We start from the raw sequence: 22,297 nt of genomic DNA, 5'->3' as shown, positions 1-22,297 counted from the left end.
AAGAGGAAGAAGAAGGAGGAGGAGGGGGGAAAGGAAAGAAGGAAGGAAGGAAGGAAGGAAGGAAGGAAGGAAGAAAAGAGAGAGAGAAAGAAAGAAGGAACGAAAGAAAGAAAGGAAGGAAGGAAGAAAGAAAAGAAAACTTACACTGGACTGTTGTTTAAAACTGTGTTCAGAACCAAAGCAATAGGATTGAATCCCAACATTAAAACCAAAGGCAAAAGCCCGGCAGGCAGCTAGAAAAGCAGCAGAAGACATTAGGAGAGCAGACTGGCATGCTATTAGGCCATCTGGGTTTTCCCAGTGAGGCTGAAGCAAGGCACCTTCCTTGGCTGGGAAATTATCTTAACTCAGAGGCTTAACATGAGTGCAGGCTGACAGAGAGGACCCTGCTCTTCTGCTCACCACCTTTATTTTTCGAGACAGGGTATTTTAGTGCAACCTCAGCTTGCCTGGGAAACCTGCAGGATCCCCTGTCTGGCCCTCATCAGCCTGGATTAACAGGTGCAGCACTTGGTGTCTTACATGAGTTCTGGAGATCTGAGGCGCATCCTCATGTTTGTGTGGCACACATTCTACGAAGTGAGCCATCTCCCTGCGCTTCACTTTTCCCTTATTTTTACAGAGAAATCCTTTGCCATGCTATCTTATTCAACAGTACTGAACACCTGCTCCCCTATTTCCCGCTGTCTCTTCCATTATGCCTTTGCACCTATTCTTTTCTATGTTGCAATGTAACTTACACATTGTCTCATCTTATATTTGTCTCTATCCCTGGCATACTCACTGTAGGAGGGAGGAAGTTCTTGTTCTTAGTGTACCATAAGCAACAGGAACAACACATGGTAAGCAATGACTGAGTATTGGCTGACTGAGTAACCCTTGCTCCGTGCTGCAGGGGTGGGGAGAAAGTTAGCAGAAGCTAGCATGCTTTCCTTCAGAAAACAGGAGCATAGCACTATCTCCTTTCATTCAGGACTCAGAGGGTATCACTCCCTGTATCAGGAGCTTGTGTTTGTGCTATGAGAGTAAGAAGATGCACCTCTCAGTTCAGAGGGAATCCTTACCCTCAAGCTCACAGTGATGAGCTGAGTGCAGTGTGACCCATCTCGCTTAGCAAGTGGTCAGTTGCTTGTATGCTTTGGCTGATGTGTTTCTGATTCTCCTTAAATTCTTACTATTCAACCTTCTCCAAAATGTGTGGACTCACCTAGAAATATAAAATGCATTTCATCACTGATCCCTATAAAAACTCTCAAATCCTTGTAATTGTAGAATTAGGGGAAATAATCCTACTTGGCTATTTTAGTGAACAGAATACATTGGCTAAATTAGTCTACACTTCGAAAAGTTTACTAATTTTATATTAATAATGTCTGCACATTCTACAATATTTGAAATAAGAAACCACAAACCCCAAAAAGCTATTACTGCAGAACCCAAATGCAGCTTCATTAAGCCATTTCAGACAGAGCTGAGACCATCAATACTTTGTAGGGTTCCATGCTTCCTCAATAAGTCTCATGTGTATACCACATCACATCTGGACTTTCATAGAATGCTTCTTCATTCAAAAGGTGAGACCTTGGGTACTACTTTGAGACCAGTCCTCCAATTAGTGGTGTTTAAGGCATGTCTGTGCATTAACTGGCCATCAGAGTTTCATCATTACTGCCAAGTTCATGTAACAACATCGAGTTGCATTTTTAATACAAGTCTCTGAAGATTAAAAACCTGATGCATTAATCTCATGTGCTTGGCATTTCTTTGCAAATTCACATCAGTTTTTTTTCATTTAAGTTATCTTTGTTTTTAATAATAGAGGGGCAAGGTTATTTCCAGATGGTGTAAGCACCTACTGGTTTTTTTTGGGGGCAAAATAATTTTTACCTCAATGTCATTTTTATCATTGTATATGATACTGATAGTTAAATATTTCTGCATTGCTGTGGACAGGCATATCGAGAGAAAAAGCTATGTAAAATATATGTTAAAGCTTCCATTGTGACACTCGGCAACCCAAAATCATAAGCTAGAATATTTAATATCAGCAATCACCACATTTGAACCAATTGTGGAGCTCCTGTCAGTGAGTTTTTTCTCTCAGTTGAAAGTCATGTTGGAGTACTGTACTTTTACAAAATTAAAAACTTATAGTAGTGAAGTGATCAGAAATCATTTAAGATCCCAAAAGACTAATGTTTATGGCATGTCCATGGAGGTTGGCAGAAATAGGAGTTGTCATAAGGATACCTCAGTCTGTCTCATCTATTTTCCCCTGAAAATTACATTTCTATCTTCCTTTGGCAGTTTAAAATGTTCAAAATGTTCAATGACTTAATTTAATGAATACAATATTAGAAATGGAATATATTGGAAAAAAAAGTAAAGGAACTCTACTTGCCTTTTCCAATGTGATTAATATTTTATTTTTAAGAAAAGCAAATTAAAGGAAAATCCCCAACCTAAGGTCAACAGTGGCTGTTTAAGGGAACTTTCTTATTCTATCCTCTTCAATGCACTGTCTTTTTCAGAATATTAATGGGGGAAAGAGTGACAAGAATGACTTAGACGCGCATGTCAGGAGAAAGGGTCAGCTCTTGGCAGTAGGATGCTAATTCACATCCATTAATGAAATTTATCCTCTGTTCTCTCTCTCTCTCTCTCTCTCTCTCTCTCTCTCTCTCTCTCTCTCTCTCTCTCTCTCTCTCTCTCTCTCTCAAATAAAAAAAGATTTTTTAAGAGGCAGAGAACACCATGGACTTTTCACAGGAGCTGAGCAGGGCCACAGGGGCAGGCCAAGGTAAGAGACTGACAATCTTCAGGTGATTAAGGAGACTCAAAGGCTAGGTAGACCTACAAAATGAATAACTATGGACCCAGAACCATGCCATAAGGCTCAATAGCTTGTGATTTGCAAGTTGATAAGACAAGAAGATTAATAATGCTGCATGATAATGGCTGCTCCCTCTCAGCTGGGGAGATGGTAATGATGTGCATTTGCTATAGGAGCAGCTTGGTGAGCTGCACAGAGGAGGCTGCAGACTCACTCAGCCCAATTGGCCCTGAGGATATAGAGAGTTTGAAAAATGGGAATGCAGTTACAATTTTAATTAGATATAAAGTTTTTAATAATTTTGCTGAAATGAGGACTTCAAAGAACATATTTTGCAGCATTCAGGCCCATAACTCCTGAGTGACAGTTTTGGTTAATTTGCAAGTTTTCAGATCAAACTTTGCCCCTGGCTCCATGCTGAGGGTAAAGTAAAATGTCAATTTCTTTCCTCAGTGATCTCAAGCATCTTATTTAGGCAGGTGTGCTGAATTTCCTTATTCTGTAGACGTTAGCCGAACAAAACTACTCATTAAAATATACGCTTAGGAAAAAAATTAGCAGCATAAATAAAATCAGTGGTAATAAAGAGAATCAATCAGCAAGAAAAATGTACAGCAATATACAACATAAAATTTTAAAGAAGAATCAGGGTAATATTGTATATAAAAGGTGATTAAATGTTAGCATATGATTATGCTGTCATTGCATATTATTATCAAAGAATGTTTAATTTATACCCTGTGTAAAATTAGAGGTAGATATGCAAAAGGGTATTTTTTCCCTTCAGACCATATTTTTCTCTTTTCTGCTGAATCCACATATAAATTTGTGATTGGAATTTGTGGTCCTGCGTTGATTATATTCATATTGGAAATATATTGATCCTTTGGCAGAATCTGAGGTAGTAACAGTAAGGAACGATGTTGTCAGCCAATTTATAGGCAGGTTTTGTTTTTTGTCATTTCTGTTTTATTGCTGTTTCTCTCCCTGGTTTTGGGAAACAGTCAGCCAAAAGACACCCTTAACAGCACCATCTTGAGATGCTGTTTTAAAACAGAAAGAAAAAAAAATTAAAGCAAACATAGCAAGTTGATTGAACTAGATTGCATGTCATTTTACATTAAATTGATTCCTGACTCCTCCGAGGCTTCTGCTTATGATACACTGAGCTTTAGAGGAACTTGTGTGTGCATGTTCGTGGGCTGTTGAACTGGAGCATTTCTTTTTTTCCATTAAAACTTGATATTTATGAACTCTGTACAAGGTTCACATCAGTGTATCTCAAATGTCGGTCATCAAACCATGCATCTCAGACATGAAAACTGTAGCCACTGCCTGACAGAACGTATAAACAAATTTTCTCTTATTAGAAGTGATGCTTTCCAAAATAACATGAAATTAATATGAGAATTTAGTTTCTTATGTGATTTCATCCATGTCTGGGTCACAGTATAAAAATACGGAAAGGATACACAAGTAAACAAACAAGAAAAAGGCGCCAGAATCACTGTTGTCTTCCTTATAAATCAATACAGTACATTGTTATCTGTCCTTTTATCAAACTTCTGCTCTCTTAGAAAAGGCATCAGCCCAGCAGTACAGCAGCACCAGCTTCTTCACAATGAATTTTTCTCTGCTATTAAATACTATACGTTTCCCAGCAACTCAGCACCCTCTCAGACTGGTCCCTAGGGACTCTAACATCAAAGAGATGGTCCACACTAGCATCCAACAATACAGTCTGCACAGTGTGGTTCTGTAAGTTGTCAAAATCCTGCTGCTGAAGTAGTTCTGCATGGGAAGAGTAGTCATCAGCTGACTGTAGCCAGTTTCTATGAACTAAAGCAGTGCTGATAAACACCAGTCAGCTCAGTATCACTATTGTGAATATTAAACAGCCAAGTAGCATAAAAACAAACCCCAGTTGAATATTCATTTGTTTAAATATACAGTTTCTTATAGAAGGCAATACGAAAATATTTTATTTTATCATAGGAGGTAACTTGAGTGTGGTAGTGCTACTTGAGAGGCTGAGGTTATGAAAAAATAGAAGCCAGAAGTTTAAATACAACCTGAGCAGCACTGAGAGACCACATCACAAAATGGAAAACAGCAGCAACAGCATAAACCTGAGGAGTTTAAAACGTAAGCACAGCTCAATACATAATCAGACCATAGACTTAAAATAAAGGCAGACCAAAAACACCTATGTGCCATAAAATGTAGAGGAAAATAAAATAAGGCAGAGTGCAAACATTGTTCTACCAGGATTTGATGTTAGGCAACCAAAATATCTCTTAAAGGAAAATTACCATATTATTTGAACTAAGAGTGATATATGGTAGATTGAATAAATAGTATAATGACTTACTTGTGTTAGTTAATGTACGAACATACTGTATTTACAGGCTATGAAAACAAATGTTTTTTTGTCTAATTCCATTCACAGACACTGTAAAAATCATGAGGAAAAACACATTTTTAAATGGCTGTTTGGAAAAGGTGAAATGATTTTGCTGTGTACATACTCATTTCTGGTCAAACCTGAACTAAGAATACAAATAAAACCTGTATTTTTTTTTTCAATAATCTTGTAGAATTCAGTTTGGAAAACCAGAATCTGGCTAACCCCTACTTCATTAGTTTATTATCATTAAAATGAAGTCTACGTTTCCTATTGTAATTTTAAAAGATATATTTCTTTTGAGTTGTGATCAAATATATCTATCCGTGATGTTATTTTTAAAAGTACACGTAATTCTATAGAGAATACCAAATAAAGAGTAAGGCTACAATTTCATGGCATGTAGTGTTCTGGTGAATTTGAGTTGTTTGTATTAAAACTCAGGTCTATATGAATTAAACCAACAGTTAACCATGTCAGCTTGCTTGGAGTCTTGCCCACTTTGTCAAAAGGTGGAATTCAAATAAAAAATTTAGTGTTCATGAGTTGTGTCCAAATGGAACCAAATGTGCACTCAGAATATGATTAAAAGAGCCTTTTGTGATGATGCATAGACTTAGAAAAATTAATACTGTGGGCCTATGTTTTTTATTGGGTGAAATTCTGTAAGGTGAGTTTCATAAAACAGATTTCCCACCTGTTTGTTCAGCTGCTTTGCCCATCGTGTGCAGAATTCCTCAAGTCACCAGTTCTTGTTCTACTTTTACTTTTGATTTAAAAAGTAAGACAGTACACCCTGTTTCCATCTAGGCGTTCTTATACGGGCTTTCCTTTGCAGCAGATGGAATCTACTACAGGAAACACAACTGGTCAAAATGCAAAGAACAAATGACCATGGGTGCCCAACCTCACCTGACACAGCTACAGCACAATCCTTAAACCCGAGGCTCAGGAAACAAGGGCTAGAGGACTAGAAACTCTGTGGCAAGATTGTGCCTCCTGGCTGTAGCAAGGTCATTAAACCCATGAAATCGCCACAGTATGGTTACCTAAACAAGACCTGAGCAAGGATAACACACCAGTTGACAAGTCCAAATGATAAGAGAAACCTCCTGGGGCTCTACCTCTAGGGAATTAAACTGCTGAGGGAGATGAATTTGTCTTCCTCTAGCAGCACTAAGTGGACTCAGCCCACATATATGTGTGTATATATTTTTTATATCTCTAATAAATATATAAATAGAATAATAAAAGTAAAAGTCATGAAGTTGAGAGAGAACAAGGAGATGTTGGGGGGGAGGATGGACATGTACAATGACATGAATATTCTACATGAAATTAATTGTAATTTTAAAAAGACAAAATGGTATCTGTACTCTAAGACCCAGATTAGGTAATATTTTTATTTTGAAATTTTCGATTCTTCTTGAATGAATTAATCTATTTTATGGATGTTCAAAAGCTTATAGCAAATGTTCATGTTTTCCATGAAGGACGGGTTTTAATTTATATTCTCTTCCCTCATACTGTCTCACAGAGGGAGGGAATTCCTCAATACTAGACATGTGTTAAATATTCCTTCTTTTTTTTTAATTTGTTCACTTTACATCCCAATTTTAGCCCCCTCCCTCATTGCCTCCGGGTTCTACCCTCCCTTCCTGATTCTCCCTTCCCTGGTCCTCAGAGAGGGAGCTCTCTTCCCCTATCATCTGACGCCAGCCTATCAAGCCTCATCTGGACTGCCTGCATCCTCTTCCTCTGTGGCCTGACAAGGCTGCTCAGCCAGGCGGAAGTGATCAATAAACAGGCACCAGATTCCATGTCAGAAGTGTCCCCTACTCCCCATATTATGTGACCCGCAAGGAGACTGTGTTGCCTATCAACTACATCTGAGCAAGGGGCCTAGGTCCTCACTATACACTGTCCTTTGTTGGTGCATCAGTCTCTGCAGCACCCCCCTTCTCCAGCCTGATTTGTTGGCTCCATTGGTCTCTTGTGGTGCCCCTGTCCTGCCCAGGTCCTTCTATCAACAACTCTTCTATAATACTCCCTAAATTTCACCTCAAAGTTTGGCTGTGAGTCTCAACATATTCATAAGTGAGTAAATAAAGACAAAATAATTTTAATGAACCTGTCTGTTTAGAAATACAGAACAATATCTATAATAATATTTATAACAATAATATTAATGTAATAATTTTCATATAAATAAAATTATTTCCCCATGTTTGAAGGACCAAGATGTTTAATGAAATTGTTTTTTTAATATGCAGGTTGAAAAACACTATGGAGATAAGTAAAAAGCTAAGTATTTAGTAAGTATTTAGTGGCTTTTCTTCTTTACTCTTTAAATGAGTCTCATGTATCCATATGGTAATGGAGCCTGTGATTTATGGGGCCAGCTTTAGCTAAGGTTTAAAAATATGCCTGTTTGGAGACTTTGGAGAGGGTGGGAGACCAGATCAAATTCAACAACTGAGTAATGAATAAGGAGTAAAAGGCATTTTACTCTCCTCAGACTTGCTTTTCCTGCTCATTTGCCTGTTGGAGACATGCTAAATCCCACAAAGCATTAGTATGTATGGAAGAGATCCCTATTTCTGACCTGCTATGTCTCAGTTCTGTTTGGGCTTACCTCAAAGTGTTCTCCATGTCAACTGGTCTTTTAAGTGACACCTGCTTACATTTCAAAATTCACTGTGGTGACACATTTCTTAGATTATGCTTTTCTACTAGAACCTGTTCACTATGAATTCATTTACGTTTCCAAGGTCATTGAAGTCAAACAAATCTCTCCCTTGGTTTTCCTTGTTTCAACTACCTGGATATTTTGTATCTACTTGCTCATCCCTGCTACTTACAGACTCTCTTACAATATTTACCTCACCTTCCAAGCCCACAAGAGCCTTTGTAAATCACAGCCAAGAAAAAAAATCTGACATAAAGTTAATAAAGATCTCAATTAACTGTGGTAGAAGAGACTTGGGCCACAGATTTTGGTAAAGAATACCATGCCCTGAGGTCTATTCTATTTTGTATCCATCTATGTAAAAAAACAAAAACAAACAAACAAACAAACAAAAGCACCTTGATTCCAAAGGAAAGGTTTCAAAAACTAAACATAGCTTACAAAAAATATATATGCTCTCTACATTCAAACCATTAAATCTACTTTCTTGACTCATACATGAGCCCTTCTGGTCTTTTTATTTAGTCCATAGCATGGATGAAAACATAACAGTAGCAGAGCTTCTTTTAACACACACACACACACACACACACACACACACACACACACACACACACACACTCCAAACCATTTCTTGCCCATAGCTGGAAAGTGGTTTTTGAATTCCCAACTAAAAGTTTCATTTTTTCCTCTTTTTTTTTCTGATCAGTGTCCCCAGAAAGCTGAAATTGGATAGTCATTGAAAACTATAAAAGAAGACCAGCCACTCTCTGTAATTTTTGTTAAAGCATTCCTCTTCAACACAGTTACTGTGCTGTGAGATGGCATTTGACAGAAGCACACTTTTAAACTTTATTTCTAAAAGTAATCTGTCAATATTTAGGATTTCCACTTTTCTGGCTGTGTTCGCCACGACAATTGGGCCATAACAAAATGGTTTCTATCACTTGTAATGAGGTTCCCTCTTCAAATTGAGACACCCAGGGAGCCAGGTATCCCAATACAGCTGTAAATTCCTATGGGGAATTGGGCTGAACTTATCCACTCAAAGGGAAAGGAACTCATCATAAGGACAGTGAGATGTCCCCAACACTTGGCAGACTCTTAAGGCTCTGAGGTTCCCTTTGACTGAACAGCAAATGCTTAGGATAAAAGCCCTTCTTCTTGGAGCATCACTTAAATACCATCAAATCTGAACTCTTGCAATACTGACCACCTCTGATGAACTTTCCCTTGTGTCCAGTTTCAATTTTGACCTTACATTTAAGTTTCTTATTTCTCCTCACTACTGCTTAGTCTTAGCTCTGCTCTCATCCTGACCACAAAAGCTTTCTTTATGACTGGAGCCAGGCTTGATACTGTTCATCGGTTACTTTCAGAATTTAAATTATATGTAAATTCTCTGTTCAAATGTCACACCAACAGTCCATGAGTAAGTGCACCTCACTCCTGTTTCTAACAAAATGCGTAGCTTTACTTGCTTGAATGAATCTTATTTTCTAAGTCGCTCTATGGCATAGTGGATTAAAATTTGTCATTATAGTTTGCCTGTTTGTGGCATTCTACCCTGAGGAAGTAATATAAATGCCCACAAAACTGGACCAATAAATGTCCACGAAGAGTTAGGTAAAGTGAGATTCTAGGGTTTACTCTTCCAAGCCACCCTCTTTCTTACCATAAGTATATTCAAGGTGTTTTTGAGGCCAACCACCATTCTGATTACTTATTAAAGGAACCAAGATTCACTGAACTGTGTTGTACTCATAATCATGGTTTATATAAGTAAATATGTAAATTAATACCACCCTAAGAGAATGGAATATGAAAGAGAGTATGCATAAGACTCTGGGTTCACTTCACTGGCATTCAAAGTTTAAATTAAATAACGAATGAATAACTACATATTATCTACAGGGGGATATTAACAAACCAGAACCTGATAGAGTTCCAAGCAAAGGTTTTCTTTTGTCCCCAGTATTCACACTCGTTAGGACTCCGAGGTTCTATGAATTTAGGAAGTTTCTTACTGGGGAAGCTGACAGAAGCAATACAGTTCAAAATTGCATTCAGGCTTGATTGCAGAGGTAAGTTGACTCATTACATATCCGAATGGTTGAACTTAGTCTTCACATCAGCTGATGTTATATAACCCAAAACCCACTTTAAATCCCATGGGCTGTCTCCTAATATGACCCTCGTTCATCCAGAGAATATTAGGTGTAGCCCATCTTCATACTAAACAAAGGACTTGTCATTTGCCATCGGACGCTGAAAGCAGAGGCTAGTTCTCTATTTTTGGAAGTCCATGTTTTGTTTGTTTGTGTGTTTGTGTGACTAATGTTTCTTCAGTGGCACGGAAAGAGAGCAGTGCATGCCATTTAAAGCGTCACTGTGGCATTTCCTTGTGTGTCACAATCAATTGTATTGGTTTGGCCTAAGAAGTTAATAACTGACAGAGAGTCTGAAACATACTTTAAAGCTGCAAACACTATGCTGGGCAGAATCTAAACTCATTGTTATCTACTCGTAAACTAAAACAAACTACTCTACACCTCATAAAATACAAATATCCCAAGCACTTGCTAAACTTAACCTCAGTTAAGTTAACCTCAGAGGCTTCTCTCCTTCTTCCATCATTGTCAACTGTCTCCTCCCCTCTCCAGGAAGACCCACCTTCCACTTCCATTCTTTCTGCCCAGCTGATTGGCTAAACAGAACTTTATTGACAGTTGTTACATCCACTCAAGACATTCCTCCACACGTGTTTTTCCGTTCCAGATTATCTGTTCTATTGATCTTCTCTACCGACAAGCAAACATTCCTCCTTTATGCCTTATGAATACATAACAAGAGGAGTAAATGAGAGTTTTGTTTAAGTAAGGCACTGGAATTACAAGCCAGTCAAGCCTATTTGAACCTCCTACCTAGATTTCTGAGATTAGATTAGATACCATTTTGTCCTTCTCCAAGGACCACTGGAGGTTTTAAGTTTAGATTTGAACCAAGTATACTGCCACAGTTGTTAGTAGAAACAATCAAAGATTTAGTCTATATATGTAATGTATGTAAAATAGTGTGCAAATACTTCAAAACTTAAAGATTTTATTTAAAAAAAAACAACCAAACAAACTAAATTTCAAGTTTAAGTCGGGCAGGATGACACACTCCTTTAGTCTAGCACTCAAAGACAGGCTGACCTCTGAGTTTGAATCTAACTTCATCTACAGAGTAAGTCCCAGGACAGCCAGGGCTACACTAAGAAACTCTGTATTGAAAACAACAGCAGCATCAACAGCAGCAGCAGCAACAACAACAACAACAAAATCAAGCTTAAGATAAAAGTAATCTCAGAAATTACAGGAAGACAGAAAGGTCAACAGAGATGAGAAACAGTGTATACCCAATTGAAAGTGTGTATTCCAGTTGACTGAGACTACACTCAGGACACCCAGTGTGGCCTCAGGTGTCCAGAACATGAAGTATGTAAAAGCAGACTCCAGGTCCCTGCATCTCCCTTTGCACCTTCAGGAGAAGCTTCACAGGGTAGGCAAACAATTTTTAACAGAAGCTGTTATTAGGAGGGGCTTTGAACAAATAGGTACCTAAGATAAATGGCTAACTGAAGGACTTTCCACACAAACAGGCAGTTTTAACAAAAGCCAAGATAACTAGGAGATCTTGACCTTTGGTTCCTAGAACAGAGTTGGATAGATATCCATGGGCTTCTCCACCAAGGAGATAAGATTCCATTTAAACCTGGAATGCCTTCAGCAAGAATTCAAGATGGAGAAAGCTCTGTACTGTCTTGCCCTGTCACATGCTCATCTGCCCACAAAGCTAAAATTGGTTATTCTAGGTCAGCTAACGTTTTTTGACAGTACATAAAATCTTTGGGATAGAATCTACCAGACCTCCTTAATCATCTGTCTCCTGGCTGGATCCTGGAGGCACTAGCATTTGTAAGCTCCTTAAATTAAAAAAAAAATTCTTTTTCAGTAATTGTTCAAGAAAGAAAATATAGAGAAGAAACAGAAGTTAGGGAACTTAATTTCTATCAACATTATAATTTAAAATAATCTGTTTAGACTTTATTAGCATGTATTATATATAATAATGGTTTTATTATGACATGTTCAAACATATGTATATTGGATCTAGATTATATTTACCCCATAGCCCTTGTGGTGAGCTCACACTCCACTGACCCTCCTCTTTCCAGCTTGGCCTCCAGCCATTGTCTTGTCTTCTTTTCTTTTTACTAGATACACAGACCAAAATACAATTTAGCATAGTTAAAAATTATAGACAGCATTATTTTAAATCACTAAGGATAGAGGTCATATTCATTATCTCAATGACAAAATCTCATTCAAAAATATTTCATATTGCCTTTCCACTGGTTTTCTTCTTTCAAACTGATTTCTTCATTTGTGCAATTCTTTTCTCTTGATTATATTTCATCTCTCTGAAAGTTTCTACAATTTTTAGGAAGAGAGACTCAATTCACTGAGCTCTTCACTTCAGCCACTGATTGGTAGTAAACACCATTAAGACATTCACTTTTGAGGTTCACTTTGCATCTATGAATTGAGGGCACCAACAAGTGCCAGCTGCCTCGCCTCTGCATTGTAGCTAGCTATAATGTCTCATGGAGTGTATATGAGGTTGCCATCAGATTTGGGCTAGAGTTACTAAAAAATGTCCTTACATTTCTACTCAATGTCCATGCATGCTTTAGAACAACAGGGCCACGTTATACTTGGATGTAATTTTCCTTTATGCGAATCTGAATCAATTGCTGTTTCCTTCAACTTTAGCCTTGCAGTATTTAGGATTGGCACATTGAATGTGGTTTCTCCAAGACTATCCCTTTAGCTTTACTGTCACAGAATTTATGACTATACAGGCATTCTTCATGAATATGTTACCTTAAAGTGGTCAGCAGCTTATACCAATGATTGTTTCATGCACATCTTTGTACTCTGCTTCTTTATATATACATGCATGGTTTCAGATAAAAAAAAAATCATAGAAACTGGTTGTGCTTTTTCTTCTTCTTCCTTTTCCCCTAATGACTCACCTTTAAAGAGCTCCTATTTATAAAGGACCACCAAGTAGCTCCAAAATAAAATTCAATTGACGACTCATTTTGTGTTTCTGAAAAAGACCCCTGACTTCTCTGTAATTATAAACCATTACATGCATCATATAACATTAATAGGAAAGTGCATTTAAAAATACTTTTTCCTTATGATAGTCTTTTTTCTCTGAACTGAGTAATTGCTTTGCTTTTTTTATGGACTTGTTTTAGAAAATAGAGACACCACTCAGATGGCTATTACTCCGGATGTTCAAATCCTGTCACTTTTTCTGGAAGAGCACTTCATGCGACAGAATGAAAAAGGTAAGAGTGTGCATTTGTTGAAACAAATACATTTCCTGGCTGATCATAGGTTGTATGAAACAGCTAAAAAATGAAATGTTGACTGACAGCTGGCCTCTGTGACCTCTTATCTCTTGCCAATGGTAATGTAACTGAACTACACAAATATTTTTAAATATGTCGTATGGGTGTGTCCTCATCAGCAGAAAAGAAAACAAGCTGTCCACTTGGTATGAAAACATCTGTCTTAGTCTCATTCCACAAGAGTTTACAGATGTCTTCACATAAAACATTCTAAAACTTACTAAGCATACTTTCTTTCTTTGCACAAAGATGCTTTACAATCACTATTTTGTTTGGTTTGGTTTTTCTTAAACACAGTTTATTACTGTTTAATTGTGATGGGCAAATGAAGGGTCAGAAATAAGATAACAACCTAGAAATAATCTAGATTACGTGGCTATGTCAGTGACCTCTAACAGCTTCTACCTCTTATTTTTTTAATCATAGATAAAATATCATGAATAAAAATAAAAATCGAAAGGATGGGACTGAGTGCAGTTCTGCTCTGTATGAAGACTTTAGCTACATGAAATTGGCATCTCCAGATACAGCATTCGAACCTGTCTTTTGACCTCAGGCCTTTCCATCCGCAAGAGCGCTGCTGCTTTGTGATGACATTTGGCAGCTGAGAATGAAGGTCATAAAATAAATGGTCCACACAGGAGAGATTCAGAGGGCTGAGTGGTAACTTCCGAGGAGTCCATGTCTGTGTGGGGATATATCTGAACTCTAGACTGGAAATAGGGGTCTATCTATAGATTGCAAGAAAACAAAATACTAACAAGTGGATTTAAAAGCTGAACACACCTAAGACTTCCTGTTGTTACATATTACAGAAAAGGAAATTGAAGGTACCTATGCTTTACTTGGTAGACTCCTAAGCAAAAATTATACTTACAACTTTTTAAAGTGGTTGTTGAGGAAGCCATATTGAACCTGGTAGTCTTGTATATATTTCTGATTCAGTCACAACTTATTTAACCTTGGAGAACTCAGTTAATCTGTCTAAATGATGCTAAAGACACTATCAGCTAACTGTTAAAGGATTACCAACTGCCACATTTTATTATCCATGCATTCTTTCATCTAATTCTCACAAAGATCCTACAAATAAGCTCTATATTATTATTTCTATTTTATAATAATGAAACTGAGACATAGTTGTGATTGTATTCTTATAAAAAATATTTATCAAATATCTTTTTATTGCTTATTGTATGCTGGATACTATTTGAGGTATTGCTTAACTACAGCACCTTTCTACACATTTCTTCTAATTCTGTCTTTACAACATGAAAACCGAGACACAGGTTGATGGCTTACTAAAAGTCATAGTCAGTAAGTAATTGGGCAGGGTTTGCACACGCACAGTGTGATACCAAACGCACTCCAAAACCACTGTTATTGACTCTTAGGGATGCTCTAAACATGGAATAACATTATGATGACAATACATGAATGATAAAATATATAATAATTGGCATTGATAGGAGTTTAGTTAGAAGATTGTGAGAAATATGACCTAATTTGGGGATGAATCACAAGTATGGTACTGGTAAAAAAAAAATGCAGGTTTGTTTCTGAACTACATCTTTTCATTGTAAATTTTTGAAAACTAGCATGGAAGTTGCTGGATAAGAACAGAGAATGAGAAAGAACAAAAAAATGGGGTCAGACAGCTTTCCAGTCTCATGGAGCCTTGTAGACCATTACGCATACTGATGGTTGTTCTGAGTAAGATTTTTTAAAAGAAGCCATTGGTAAGCTTTGGGCAAAGTTAAAAACAAACTATCTGACTTCAACATTTTAAGTGGATCACGCTATCTGCCTTGTGGAGAAGAGAATAACAGGGAAGCCAGGAGAGAGCAGTTACTGTAACTGCTATTTCTTGAGGCTGGAAGAATTATGAAAAATGCCTAGAGCCTGTCCAAGAGTTAGTGGGTATCAAACAGGGCTTTCAACCGCAGCCTGTTTGAGTTAACCATGTATGATTCTGATGGGATAAGGATGGTGAAGGCTTTGAAGCCTTTTTTGATCCAGACACAAAATATGATCTCTTCTAATGGAATCTATGGTGAGAAATGAACTTCTTGTACACTTAAACAAAATTTTATATTCTAAAAAAAAAGAGTCATAATTATTGGTGAGATATTATAATAGCTGATTCAAATAATGGAACCCATAAACAGTGCAAAATCATCCCTTAATAAGTGTTTTTATTAGAAATTATTTCATAAGCACATGAATTAGTCCTGTGTTTTCTATCAGAAGTAGGCCAAGAGATAATTAGCTGTAATAGATATTTCATGCATGAATCCCTGGAAATAATATCACATAAGAACAATTGAACCAGAAACCCACTGTCATTCTAAGGCAAAAACGACTCCCCAACTAAGAATATTTGCCTGATAAATATTAGATAGAATCCTTAATAAATGGCATCAACAAGTTGTCTTACTTATTTCTGTAGGGCTCCTAAGGATCAGCAATGAGATTGTACCCATTGACTATGCCAATGTCATCTTTGCTTGGAAGTCTGGCAATAACTTCTAGGGATTAAAGACTCCGAATAGCAATGAGCTTCCTGGAGGCACACAAATTCAAAGAAGACTACTCAATATACTGAGCACTAGCTGCAGTAACAAATAGTTACCAAGTTTCCAACACTTTAAACTTCATATAAATTAATTTTTCTCTCACAGCCTGACATCAGTGCAGTGGCTCTTATCAATCGATACCTTCCAAGCAATGGCTCAGCTATGCTAGATGCTCATTTATGATCTCTTTTGAAATCCCACATTTGGAAGGATTCTTGTTATCTTCTTCCATAACAATGAGGTTTAGTTAAAGTGATATGTGTGACATCATATGTATGTGTATTATATAATATGTATATTATAGAAGTGCCTTTACTATGTCTTTCCCATTAGACTAGGTTAACATAAGGGGGATGTTATTTCTATTGACAACCATGTACCAGTACATAGATCTGTTCTTGACATATAGTATTCCTAAAGTAAATAGTTGTCAAACAAATGATTAAAAATTACCTTTGAGAGTTATTAGGATTTGTTCAGTTTTTTTGTCTTGTTTTGCTTGAGAATCAACTGTAAGTTAACTATAGTCTATCTAACTCTAGAATTTCCCTCATCTTTTTTTGAAAATGGCTACCGTTCATTACTTACAAGAGGAGTGTATCCCCACTAAAGTCCCTTCACCACACACACACACACACACACACACACAATCACCATCAATACCCCACCCATACATACCCACAATCACTCAAACTGCTTTTCATCCAATGTCCCTACTTCATCGTTTCCTCAGTAACTCTGGCTTGAACATCTCGGAAATCTTTTTTAACAGTTCTCTCAGGTCTCATTAGTTACTAAACCCAACAGATTTGACCCACGAAAGATCGCTTGAATTCATCCTTTTCTTCCTTGTCCTCCTGCTACTATCCTAGTTGAGGTTTTCATTACTTGTCACCTGATCTAATTCAATAGCCTCCCAGGGTGTCTCTTCACTTTTATTCTCTCCCTCTTCCAATCTACTTTACACATTGCAGCCAGAGTAATTGACCTAAGGGTCAGTTCACTCCCCTAGTCAAAAACCTTCTGTGACTCCCCATTTTTAACCAAAAAGAGCAGCAAACCCTCAGCCTGGAATTCAAAAGCCTATGTAATCTGGCCCCAATTTACTTTATATTTTTGTCTTATTTTATACTACTCTTCCTCATAGCCAAACTGCTTTTGTTTTCATTTCCAGAACTTGACTTGCCCTTCATTACTTTCAGGCTTTACTCATGGTAAGTCTGACCGTCCTTCCTTCCCATGAGCCTGCTGTGTCCTCTCACCCCACTCCACAGGGAGTTTCAGGTCACATCAAGTGGGTGTTTCAAGAGTTGAATGGACAGGATTCTGTAGCTCAGTAATTCACTTCTGAATATCTTGGTTAGAGGGTTATTTTTCTTTAAAACCATTCCTCCTTTATTGATCCATACCTACTATGTATTTTCTCAGCCAGATAAGCTTTTTAAGTGTGGTTATGTCTTCTCTTCCTATTGTTTTCACTTTATCTTTTGGTTCTTTTCTTTATTGAGTTTTGCCAAAATATATAAGCCAGTAGTTACTACATTAAAAACAACTCAAAATTTGTTTTCATAAAGAAATGTTTTCATTTTTGTTGGTTGAAAATATGGAAATTTTTCAGGGAGTATTTCAATCTTAGTAGTTTATGCTTATCAATAATAAAAGCAAACACTTGTGTCACAAAGACTATCAAAACTTATCTCATTTACCCCTTGATTGTTCCATTCATTTTCAGCTGTTTAGGTTTCTCCAAACAAATTTTTCAATGGAAGACTGTCACTCAATAATCCCTAAAACTTAGTTTCAATGATCTTAAATTTTACTTTTAAAAAAAATATATGGCTTTCCGTTTCTGTCCAGGAGAAAGTAAACGAATTAGACATCACATCATACTATGTAATAAGGAACTACATAACCCAACAGAATACATGAAGTGAACGTTCTCAGACATTAAATCACTGATAGCTTAGGACAACAAGATACACAAACGAAAGAAACAGGTTGGGTTCACTGTATGATTTTTCTACTTTCATAGCATATGATGGCAGCCTTGCACAGCTGAAGAGAAAGAGACAAATAACTACCTGCATTGAGCTCCATAGAAGTCCTACACACTTTCATATTTTGATGATGATTTTTCTGTTATTATAAGATGCCTTGAGGCTGGGAAAATAATTTGTAGGAAAGGAATATTATTGTGATTTGTGAAGTGAATAATTCTAGATCACGTGGGGATAGTATATATTTACATTTTAACTAACCAAAGTGGAGAAACCTAAATTTAAATTTATGGGTGACAGTGACTCAGGACAGGCTTTACAGTGCCATTATCATAAACTTAACCCCAGAGAAGAATAAAAACCATAGTATATCTCTCATAAAAAATTAAAAGAAAAAGAAACCTAAGAAAATAAACCTAAGACAGAGCAAGGTGATAAACAAGAAAATTAAACAATAATTTCATGTATCACTTTATTTTCAAGAAAACTAAAATCTGCAGACAAACAATATAACATTTATAGTGTCTAGCATGAAAAAAATTACTAGATATGTGAAAACAAGGACATGATACCTCTGAACAAAGAACAGACAGAAACTTCATATTTGCTACTAAATTTGCTGTAAAAATAAAATGAATATTAATAAAAGGAATCAAAGAGAGAGAAATAACAAAGTAGATAAATGTAGCATTAGAGATAAAATCACATTATTCAGATCAGAAAGTTTTGAGTATGAAAGCATAGCCAAATACACTATGCAAAATAAACAATGTAAACAGAATAAAATTTAAATGACTAACTTAAAAAATCCCAGAATATATTAAACATAATAGTTGAATAAATACTATTCAAGAGTTTAGTAAATTTGAAAAAGCTAATAACTCAGACATAGGAAACCAAACACATTCCCACCAGAATAATATGAAACACCCATAATATGAAGCAGTATAAAACCACTAAAAGCAATAAACAAAGACAATGACAATGAAAACATAAGATTAAAGAAAAAAACACAAGCTACAAAGTAAGGAACCAGGGTAACTATTGAGTACATCTAATATAGGACTAATCTGCTTAGAAAATTATACAGCAGGATATTGTTAGTTTCTTGAAACTAGAAAAACCACATCAATCTCTAACTCTACAACTAGTGAATACTATATGTCATAGTAAAGAAAACGTAAAATAAAAACATATTTCATGGGTAGTAGTGGCGCACTCCTTTAATCCCAGCACTAGAAGGCAAAGTCAGGCAGATCTCTGAGTTTGAGGCTGCTATGGTCTACCTAGTGACTTTCAGGACCGCCAAGGTTACATACAGAAACTCTGTCTTAGGAAAAAAAAGAAAAGAAAAAAGAAAAAGAAAATGAAGGAAAGGAAGAAGGAAGGAAAGAACAAGTGAATGAACAAATGAAAGAAAAAGGAAGGAAGGAAGAAAAAAGAAAGGAAGGAAGGAAGGAAGAAAGGAAGAAAGGAAGGAAGGAAGGAAGGAAGAAAGAAAGAAAGAAAGAAAGAAAAAGAAAGAAAGAATAAAGTGTTTTTAAAAAGCACCGTACTCTCAGACCTCTATCTGGAGAACTTGCTACAGAACCACAACTGGCCAGAGACTGCACTGAGACACTTGAATGTTGACACTGAGGACATGTACAGTAAAGCCAGGTAGCCCTGGCTATGCTAAAGGTCGGGAGGTAAAGAAAGTTTGTCTCGTACACTTTGAGAAGATCACAGAAGAGCCCATGGGAAACACTTCTAAGCTGAATGAAAAACAATCGTGGACTGTGATTTATAGACAAGGCTCCCTTCATGTGGGGGATGAGATCCTAGAAATCAATGGTACAAATGTGCCTAATCCATCAGTAGACCAGCTTCAGAAGGCAATGAAGAAAAACCAAAGGTGTTAAAATAATTCCTATTCGGCAGAGCCGGCTTCCTGTGCTACAGATGTTCATGAGTGTACAGTTTGACTACGATACCCAAAGCAACAATCTTTTTTTTTTAAGTTTTTTTTCTCCTTTATTAATTTATTCTTGTTACATCTCAATGGTTATCCCATCCCTTGTATCCTCCCATTCTTCCCTCCCTCCCATTTTCCCCTTATTCCCCTCCCCTATGACTGTTCCTGAGGTGGATTACCTCCCCCTGTATATGCTCATAGGGTATCAAGTCTCTTCTTGGTAACCTGCTGTCCTTCCTCTGAGTGCTACCAGGTCTCCCCCTCCAGGGGACATGGTCAAAGGTGAGGCACCAGAGTATGTGAGAAAGTCATATCCCACTCTCCGCTCTGCTGTGGAGAGTGTTCTGTCCATTGGCTAGATCTGGGTAGGGGTTTAAGGTTTACCGCCTGTATTGTCCTTGGCTGGTGCCTTAGTTTGAGCGGGACCCCTGGGCCCAAATCTGCCTATCATAATGTTCTACTTGTAGGCTTCCAGGACCCTCTGGATCCTTCTACTTTGTCATTCTCCCATGATTCTCTCATCTAGAGTCCCACTAGAATGTCCTCCCCTCTGTCTCAGTTTCCTGGTAAGTGAAGGCTTTCGTGGGACATGCCCCTTGGGCTAATATGCAGATATAAGTGAGTATATACCATTTGAGTCTTTCTGCTTCTGGGTTAACTCACTCATTATGATCATTTCTAGCTCAATCCATTTATCCACAAATTTTGGGAATTCCTTGTTTTTAATAGCTGAATAGTATTCCATAGTGTATATGTACCACAGTTTCTTTATCCATTCTTCTATTGAGGGACACTTAGGCTGTTTCCATGTTCTGGCTATTATGAATAAGGCTCAAAGCAACAATCTTATCCCTTGCAAGGAGGCAGGACTGAAGTTTGTTCTGGAAGCATCCAGATCAATAACAAAGATGGCAGCAACTGGTGGCAGGGCGGGGTTGAGGACTCCTCCAAGGGGTCTGCAGGACTGAGTCCTCCTCCTGAGCTGCAGGAATGGAGAGTGCCAAGTGTGACTCAGTCGCCTCCAAGTGACGTGCCAAGTTGTGAGGCTAAGCACAGTTCAATTTTTGACCAGGTGGTTGTTGTTTCCAGCAGGAGGTTGTTCGGCTCCCTGCATTCAAGAGGAAGACCCTGGTGTTGATTGGAGGCAGTGAACTGGATCACAGCCGTAGTAAGAATGCCCTGATCAGTCGGAATTCAGAAGAGTTTGTGTTCCGTGCCCTCCCCCCCCCCCCATACAACACGGCCGCCAAGGAAGAGCGAAAAAGATGGGAAGGAGTATCACTTCATCTCAACAGAGGAGATGACAAGGAACATCTTCTGACAAGGAAGTCATGTAGTTTGGCGGCTTATCAGGGCTACATGCTTGGCACCAAATTTGAAACAGCTCACCAGATTCATAAGTAGGACAAGATTGCCATCCTTGACCTTGAGCCCCAGACCCTGAAGATGGCCTTTCACCTTTCGTTGCGTGCATCACACCTACTGATCAGGACGCACACACTGAAGGCCTGTAGTATCTGTGGAAGGACTCTGAGGCCATCCGTAGTCAGCATCTCACTACCTTGACCTCTCTTTGATGAATAATAGCATTGACAATATTCTGAAAAAATTGTGGTAGTGCATGCCTTTAATTCCAGCACTTGGGAGACAGAGTCAGTTGGATTGCTGTGAGTGAGTTCGAAGCTAGCCTGGTCTATAAAATGAGTCCAGGACAGACAAGGCTACCCAGAGAAACCCTGTCTTGAAAAAAAAACTCAAAGAAAAAAACCCAAAATAATAATAATTAATAATAATAACAACAATAATAATAATAATAATAACAATAATAATAAAGAAAGAAAAAAGTAAAAGAAAAAAGAAATAACAGCAAGCCTTTTACTAGGCTTGCATTGCAGTTGTCCACAGTGGGTGCCTGTCTCCTGGGTTTACTAAATTTACAGAATTGGCAAACCTGTTTCTAGCATTTAGAATGCCATCCCCTTTATGTGGACTCAATTTTCTTAGCAATTATATTTTATTACGAACTTATTAGCCAACCAACAGTACCTTACTTATAACCTGACTAACCTAAGCAATAGGAAAAGAAAATTAAAGAATACAATAATGGAACCATAAGGATATCAGTTCTGAGGAACAGCTCTGGTATAATCAGCAGGATTTCTTCTGCTGGAAGCTGGGACAACCAGAACCCAGCAGTTCTTTCTAGGAGCATCTCAAAGTGGAGTGATGAACAGCCAAAACTATCCCAAGTCTCCAAAGGCCCTGCTTTGGTTTTGGCTCACATTTATACCTCCTCTCAGAATTTGTTCAAGATGTTTTTCAGCTGGTTAACAAGTCTCCCCCACACAGTGGTTTGACTTCTAAGGGGATAAACATC

General features: G+C 37.6%; 1 pseudogene across 1 annotated transcript in view; it reads left to right on the top strand.

The window, feature by feature from the left end:
- The window catches only part of LOC311599094 (55 kDa erythrocyte membrane protein-like), a 35,736-nt pseudogene extending 14,198 nt beyond the window's left edge, over positions 1-21,538 (top strand). Inside the window, exons 5-8 of the transcript in view lie at positions 13,238-13,330; positions 17,117-17,183; positions 19,515-19,937; positions 20,751-21,538. The product of the transcript in view is annotated as a 55 kDa erythrocyte membrane protein-like (transcript). The remainder of the gene's footprint in view (positions 1-13,237; positions 13,331-17,116; positions 17,184-19,514; positions 19,938-20,750) is intronic.
- The last annotated feature ends 759 nt before the right edge of the window (positions 21,539-22,297 follow it).

This window comes from Acomys minous, assembly GCF_964271855.1.
Source record: "Acomys minous genome assembly, chromosome: 6".
Taxonomy (NCBI): domain Eukaryota; kingdom Metazoa; phylum Chordata; class Mammalia; order Rodentia; family Muridae; genus Acomys; species Acomys minous.
Note: the sequence above shows the minus strand (reverse complement) of the source record. Positions and strands in the feature narration are given on the sequence as shown.